This window comes from Lactuca virosa, chromosome 4, assembly GCF_052849685.1.
Source record: "Lactuca virosa cultivar CGN04683 chromosome 4, Lactuca_virosa_CGN04683_v6, whole genome shotgun sequence".
Taxonomy (NCBI): domain Eukaryota; kingdom Viridiplantae; phylum Streptophyta; class Magnoliopsida; order Asterales; family Asteraceae; genus Lactuca; species Lactuca virosa.
The window spans coordinates 528,902,717-528,910,642 of NC_136429.1; positions in this window are offsets into that span (position 1 = coordinate 528,902,717).

Genomic DNA, 7,926 nt, shown 5'->3' on the forward strand with positions numbered 1-7,926 from the left:
GTTTTTCCCCAGTGAAACTATCATTATAAAAATATAGTTTAAGTCATCGTTTATGTGAGATGATTTCAAATAAATGTAATAGGGGAAAATAATGTTTTACCTCAGCAGTGTCACTGTTGGCTATAAAGTGATAAAAATGCAGACTTCGGGTAGTATTAAATGTACAATACACCTCGGGGAGTCTGTTTGCCTTTAATTATTCGTCGGTTAATTAAAGGTTTAAATGTGAACTCGTATGTAACCATGCTGATCGACGACTGAATAAATGATGACCCTCCGGTGTCATATGTAGTGAGGTGACATTTTGTCACCCCTTGGCCTTATCGGCTGGGACTGTAGCTAGCAGTCGGGGTGTGGGAGTGTCTGTCCCGTATAGATCTATACACACAATGCCCGCTCTCCCTCCAGGAGACTCTGGTTACAAAGTGATACAACAATGTAGTGTCGTATCGAGAAGTAGTATGTCACATTCTGGTTATCGTATTCAAATGTTTGTATAGTATGTCATAGTGTAGTAATGTTTTCTCTGTACTAGTGTATAGTATATCCTCTTGTATATTGTATAATATGTTCTCTTGTATAGTGTATAGTAGGTATTGTTTCTCATTATAGTACGTTTGTAATGACTCATAAATGTACTGCCTCCTGTATGTATCGTTATGATAGTAATAGTGGGTAGTGATCTCTTAACTATACCTATTATAGTTAACTAGTAATGTTGTTTGTATGCCTTTGCTACCCAAAGGTCCTGAACTGAAGTGAAAGCTTTTACATCCTAACACATACATACGATATATAACTAAGGTTTCAACGACATTCGGACAGATAACAAGATACCCTAAGTCCACAACCAAACAAGGAACATGAAATAAAGTGAGCTATCAGTCCTAAGTCCTTCAAACCTTACTTATATAAATATATCTGTATAGATATGAGTTTGACAATAATGTAAGTTTAAAAGAGTTTGATAAAGGATTTATCATTTAAAAGAGTTTAATAAAATGTTTTGAAGTGTTTGAAATCCATAAGTTTGATAACAATTTGAAAGTAATAGAAAATCTTTCTGTTTGTTCTAGTTATTAATCACATGTGATTAATGCAATAACTAGAATGTTTCAACTTGTATTCCCCCCCATAAAAGCATTTAAAATCATTTCAAAGGTTGATTAAGGGGTATGAACTCACCTGCAGTGAGTGGTTTGGATGGGAGTGCTGGATAGGATGCTAAGTGTCAAGTGAAGACTTGAGCACACACGGATCCTATTTAACATATAATGACACATATATGTATCTAATTAGTGTTTAAACAACTAATTAAGCAAGTAAAGACACCTTAGGACATGGAAAACACTTTGATTCAAGTGTTAGAAGTACATAGGGTTGCATCTAAGGGTTGTAGGGCCTCACATTGGAGTTTACGGCCCAAATGGTAAGGCCCATGAGTTTACGGCCCATGGGTTTACAGCCTAATGAGTTTACGGCCGTAAAATCATGTCATCATGTACCATTTTGTGTATTTAAGGTCCTACAAGCTACCAGGAAGTGTTCTAGACCAAATACCAAGCCTTAGGAAGAAGTTAGGGTCCATATGCACCCAATATTAGGGTTTACAGCCAAGGGAGATTGCCTTGGCCGTAAACACCCTCCTGGACATGATTTCTTGAAGATTTCTAGATGTTTAACAAGTGATTCTAGTATATAACAAGCTTAGGGTAGTGTACTTACGTAGTAGAAGCTTGAAAGGGTGATTAAAATCCAAAAACACTAGTGTGTGTTCTTGGTGAAATGAAGAACACTTGAAGATCTACCCAAAAGAAGAGATTTCATGGATGAAATCAAGAGTGAATCAAGAAGAAGAGATGTATTAACTCATATATGGAAATATTCAATTACATTTTTGAAGATTTGGAGCAAAAACCTCAAGATCCTTGGGAGAGAATTCGAGTTCTAGGCTTGGAAAAGTGAAAAGTGGCTGAAAAATGACTAAGGGCCATATATATAGTATGGAGTTTACGGCCAACATGTGTTTACGGCCGTAAACCCATGACCTTTGGCCGTAAACTCCTCTTTTGAGGGTTTATGGCATGGTTGATGGGTTACAACTTCAATTGACACTTCCATTCACTTATCTCTTTGATGTACTGAACTCATAATGCTCAAATAGACTCCAAATAGTGTTAAAAGTTAGTAGGAAAAAGACTAACTTTGTTTGGATTGAAAAGTTTGAACAAGATTGGAATTTCGGGTTGTCACATCATCCCCCCGTTAGAGGGAATTTCGTCCCGAAATTAGAGTTCAAGCAACTAAGTTATTACAAATAACTAAGTAAAAAGATGAGGATATTTAAGTTTCATTTGATCCTCGCGCTCCCAAGTGAATTCCGGTCCTCGCTTGGCGTTCCAGCGAACCTTCACAATCGGGATACGGCTTTGCTTGGTTCGTTTGACCTCTCGGTCCATGATCTCTACCGGTTCTTCCACGAAGTTGAGGCTCTCGTTGATCTCGATCTCGTCGAGTGGGATTACAAGAGTCTCGTCGGATAGGCACTTTTTCAAGTTTGAGACGTGGAAGGTAGGATGTACGTTACTAAGCTCGTGGGGTAGGTTGAGTTTGTAAGCTACAGGGCCGATTCTAGCGAGAATCTTGAAAGGCCCTATGTATCTTGGATTTAGCTTTCCACGCTTTCCGAAGCGTATCAAGCCCTTCCAGGGTGAGAATTTCAAAAGGACTCGTTCTCCCACCTGGAATTGCAAAGGTTTCCTTCGTTTGTCTGTGTAGCTTTTCTGTCGGTCTCTAGAGGCTTTCAATCGTTCACGAATCTGAACGATCTTCTCTGTCGTTTCCCGAATGATCTCCGGACCTGTGAGAGTGCTGTCATGAACTCGTCCTTTAGCTAACTGTGTGTCACCCACCTCAGCCCAGCACAGAGGGGACCTGCACTTCCGGCCATAGATGGCTTCAAATGGAGCAGCCTTTATGCTCGTGTGATAACTGTTGTTGTAGGAAAACTCGACAAGGGGTAAATGAGTATCCCATGCCCTCCCAAAGTCGATCACACAGGCTCGCAACATATCTTCCAAGGTTTGGATAGTTCTCTCACTTTGTCTGTCGGTCTATGGATGGTAGGTTGTACTCATGTCCAACCTCGTTCCTAAGGAGCTTTGTAGCGACTTCCAGAATATCGAAGTGAATCTACTATCTCTATCGGAGATAATGGATATAGGAACACCATGCATTCGTACTATCACCCGAATGTATGTTCTTGTGAGCTTCTCCATCTTGTCAGTTTCCTTGATGGGCAGGAAGTGTGCGGACTTGGTCAATCTGTCGACGATGACCCAAATGGTATCAAGTCCACCCGTTGTCTTGGGCAACTTGGTTATGAAGTCCATAGTGATCTGCTCCCACTTCCATTCAGGTATCTCCGGTTGCTGAAGTAGACCTGATGGTTTCTGGTATTCGACCTTGACCTTGGCGCAAGTAAGGCATTTACTTACGAAGGTAGCAATTTCTGCTTTCATGTTAGGCCACCGGTATAGCTTTTTAAGATCCAGATACATCTTATCTGAACCTGGGTGGACGGAATAACGAGTGTTGTGCGCTTCGGTCATGACCAAGTCTCTGAAGCCACCGTGTCTCGGTGTCCAGATCCGGTCCAGGAGATATAAAGCTCCGCCACCCTTGACTTCTAAGTTCTTATCCATCCCTCTCAGGGATTCACCTGCCATGTTTTCGGGTTTCAAGGCTTCGAGTTGAGCCTCTCTAATCTGTGTGGACAGATGCGAATGGATAGTCATTGTCAATGATTTGACTCTTCGACCAGAATATTCTTTCCGACTTAGGGCGTCTGCTACTACATTGGCTTTACCCGGATGATAACGAATTTTACATTCGTAGTCATTGAGTAGTTCGACCCACCGTCGTTGTCTCATATTGAGCTCCTTCTGGTTGAATATGTGTTGTAGACTCTTGTGGTCTGTAAAAATAGTGTTTTTCGTACCATACAAGTAGTGTCTCCAGATCTTCATAGCAAACACAATTGCTCCTAATTCGAGGTCGTGTGTGGTGTAGTTGACCTCGTGTGTTTTCAGTTGTCTTGAGGCATATGCGATGACCTTACCTCGTTGCATCAGAACACAACCGAGCCCTTGATTTGACGCATCGCAATAGACCACGAAGTCTTCTGTCCCCTCGGGGAGGGACAGTATTGGTGCGGTGCATAAGGCTCGTTTTAGCGTTTGGAATGCTTTCTCCTGCTTCTCTTCCCAGTCAAAGGCCACGCCCTTCTGGGTCAGTGTTGTAAGTGGTTTCGCAATCCGCGAGAAGTTCTGTATGAACCTGCGATAGTAGCCAGCGAGGCCTAGAAATTGACGAATTTCGGTAGGCATCTTCGGTGCTGACCAGTTCTCAATAGCTTTAATTTTGGATGGGTCCACGTGAATTCCTTCTTCGCTAACCACGTGTCCTAAGAATTCGACTCTTCGGATCCAAAATTCGCATTTAGAGAACTTTGCGTAGAGCTTCTCCGTTCGTAGGGTTCCTAGGACTTGTCGCAGATGATCACTATGCTCCTCCTTACTTCGAGAGTAGATAAGTATATCATCAATGAAGACGATGACGAACTGATCCAAGTAAGGACGACATATCCTATTTGTAACGCCCGTAGATCCGGACTAGTCAATTTAGAGATAATAGGGGTCGAAAACGACTTTTTGACAAAAGATTATTTAGAATAAATAATCTTAACCAAGTTATAGAATATGTCTCAAGGGTTCCGTACATATAAAGAACGTTGAAATCCGAGTTATAACGAAGAAGTTATGGTCCGTCGAAGTTTTACGGCAAAACCGGCACGACACTGGGAGACGTAAATAGTGAATTTACGATGGAGGAATTTTTAGCCTTAGAAATCTAAACAAAAGTTGCAGTATACGTTAAACCGAGAACATACAAAAAACGAACGCCCAAATCTGACTTCGTATGAGGAAGTTATGAATTTTCTAAGATTTGGCTTAGCAGTGCACAACCCGAAACTCGAATTTTAGATCGAGCGGTTTTTGGCCTACGCGACCTAAATGAGAATTGAATATCTCATTAATAGGAACTCAACGGTAAAAAGACAGACGAAAACAAAGTCCGTATGTAGAAGTTATGAATTTTACGCGGACATTTAACAGTATAATCTCCTCGTACTGTTAAATTTAATATCAGTCGAGAATTAGCCGACGGAGTCAAAATGAAAATTGTAGATCTTATTTTTACCTACGCGTGGATATAAAGAACGTCAAAAACAGAGGTCTTATGTGAAAGTTACGGATTTTAGAAGTCGGAAGTGTGTTGTGCGAAAATGGGTGATGTGGCACAATCTTGGCCATTGATTTCTCCCCAAGTCTTGCCACTAGATGGTGACATGTGGCACCAAGTTCAGCCATTTTTCACCCTATAAATAGAACCTCTCTCACCCTCATTTTCTTCACACCTTTCCCATTCTTTCTTCTCTTTACTCTCTCTCTAGAACCTCTCTCTAGCCCCGAAACCCCCCGAAAAGCCTAGGGAACCTCCCTAGCACGAGGCGGAAGCCACGGAGTGATCGACGGCTCCGAGAAGAAGAACTTTTCGGCTCGGGAACACTGCTCCAAGCAAAGCCCGGTTTTCTATAAAACCCGCTGTAAGTGAGCTACACCTACGCTATTTTTAATATAGCTTTTATTTAATTATAGTAACATTATTAGGAACTTATAATAAGTACTTGGGCTATTATTATGGGTTATATAAGTATTTTGTTTACGCTTATATAATAGTAATAATAGCTAGACTATTAATTAGTCTCGGCGAATAATATACTAAACTCTAGTGATAATAATACTAGGTTTCGTCGAAGGAAATTATTTTTAAGAAGCGAAGCGCTGTCTGAGTTCGGAATCACCACCTTTTCAAGTGAGTGCATGGTCCCTTTCACCTTACACATAGATATGAAGTATTTAATATAAATTATGTGCTATGTGTGCATATTGTCTGAATACTTGCTGTCTATGCTGGGTGAAATATTTTTATACACGTTTTAAATGATTTAAATTGTATATGTATTTTATATCTACAAAACGTGTTGGGTAAAACATGGGTAGATGTAATAGTTGCTGTGTGACCAAATAAAATAATGAGAGGCCTCGATATAGATGTTATTGATGATCCAGTCATCTAGCGGACTATAGATGACGACCACGGACTATTCTAGACAGTCCAGTGGAACGCTAGCAGGCTCGCAACCTGTAGGTGTTTATTTGAACCGTGTGCTCACCAGCAGTACTCCATCCCCCACATGGTTGCCTTATTTGACATGAATTGCCGAGGAACCCCCGAAACATGTGTTGTCACCCCGATGAAAGTCCTTAGACTAGGTCCCTTGTGTTAGATGTTTTAGGGACGTAAAGTGAGGATAACGGGAACGGGTAATCGGGTTTGTTTGGTTTGATAAAGTTAATAAACTTATTTATTGTGGGTTGAAAACCCTATGTACTCACCAGGTTTCCCAACCTGACCCACTCAGATTATTTATATCATAGGTGTTGATATGAAGTCACATTACACTGAGAGATTAAGGAGATATAAATCACTAGTGATAATGAATGTAAGTTCTGTTTATGCTTATGTTTCTGTATTGACGATGACATCCCAAATGTTTTAAAATGAATAAAAATATTTTTCTTCAGAAATGCTTTGATAACGTATTTATCATGTTTTACTGGGAACAAATTCCGCAACATTTTTATTAAAAGAGGTACTCTGGTTTTTAAAAAGCATAAACAAAATCGGTCTTTTCTGGCCGTGAAAATGGGGATGTCACACTATTCATTAAGTCCATGAACACTACGGGGGCATTGGTCAATCCGAATGGCATTACTACGAACTCGTAGTGCCCGTAACGAGTTCGGAAGGCTGTCTTCGGAGCATCCTCCTCAAGCACTCGTAACTGGTGATACCCGGATCTCAGATCAATCTTAGAAAAGTAGCTCGCCCCTTGCAGCTGGTCGAATAAATCGTCTATGCGAGGTAGAGGGTAACGATTTTTGACTGTAAGCTTGTTGAGTTCCCTATAGTCGATGCACATACGGAACGATCCGTCTTTCTTCTTGACGAACAAGACCGGAGCTCCCCAGGTGGGAAGCTTGGTCTTATAAAGCCCTTGTTGAGCAGTTCGTTAAGTTGACCCGACAGTTCTTGCATCTCTGCAGGTGCTAGACGATAGGGCGATTTGGCTACAGGGGTAGATCCTGGCACTAAGTCGATTCGAAATTCGACTTGACGTTGCGGGGGTAACCCTGGGAGTTCTTCCGGAAAGATGTCAGGAAAATCGCGTACTACGGGGAGGTCTTTTAGGTCTTTGGTTTTCTGGTTCGCATCGACTACGTGTGCAAGGAATGCACGATACTCCTTACGCAAGTACTTCTGGGCTTGAATACTTGAGATGATATGAAGGCTCATACTGGGTTTGTCTCCATAGATCAACAAGGTTTCGTTATTCGGTAGGTTTAGACGGACTGCTCTCTCGAAACACAGAATATCGGTACGATGGAGACTCAACCAGTCCATGCCCACAATGACATCGAAACTCTTGATTTCTACTGGTATGAGGTCGATTGGAAATGAATGATTATCTAGCGTGAGGGTACAACCTATGTAAATCTCGTTAGAACTCTCTGTCTTTCCGTTGGCCATTTCTACGACGAAGGTTTCTTTTAGTGCTTGCGGTGCTTGATTAAGTAAGTGTTTAAATTTTTGGTTCACGAAGCTCTTCTCAGCCCCACTATCAAATAGGATACATGCATATGAGTTATCGAGAAGGAACGTACCCATGACTACTGTGGGGTCTGCCATGGCTTCATTGTGGCCAATAGCAAGTAGTCTTCCTGCTCCTCCCGCATTCCC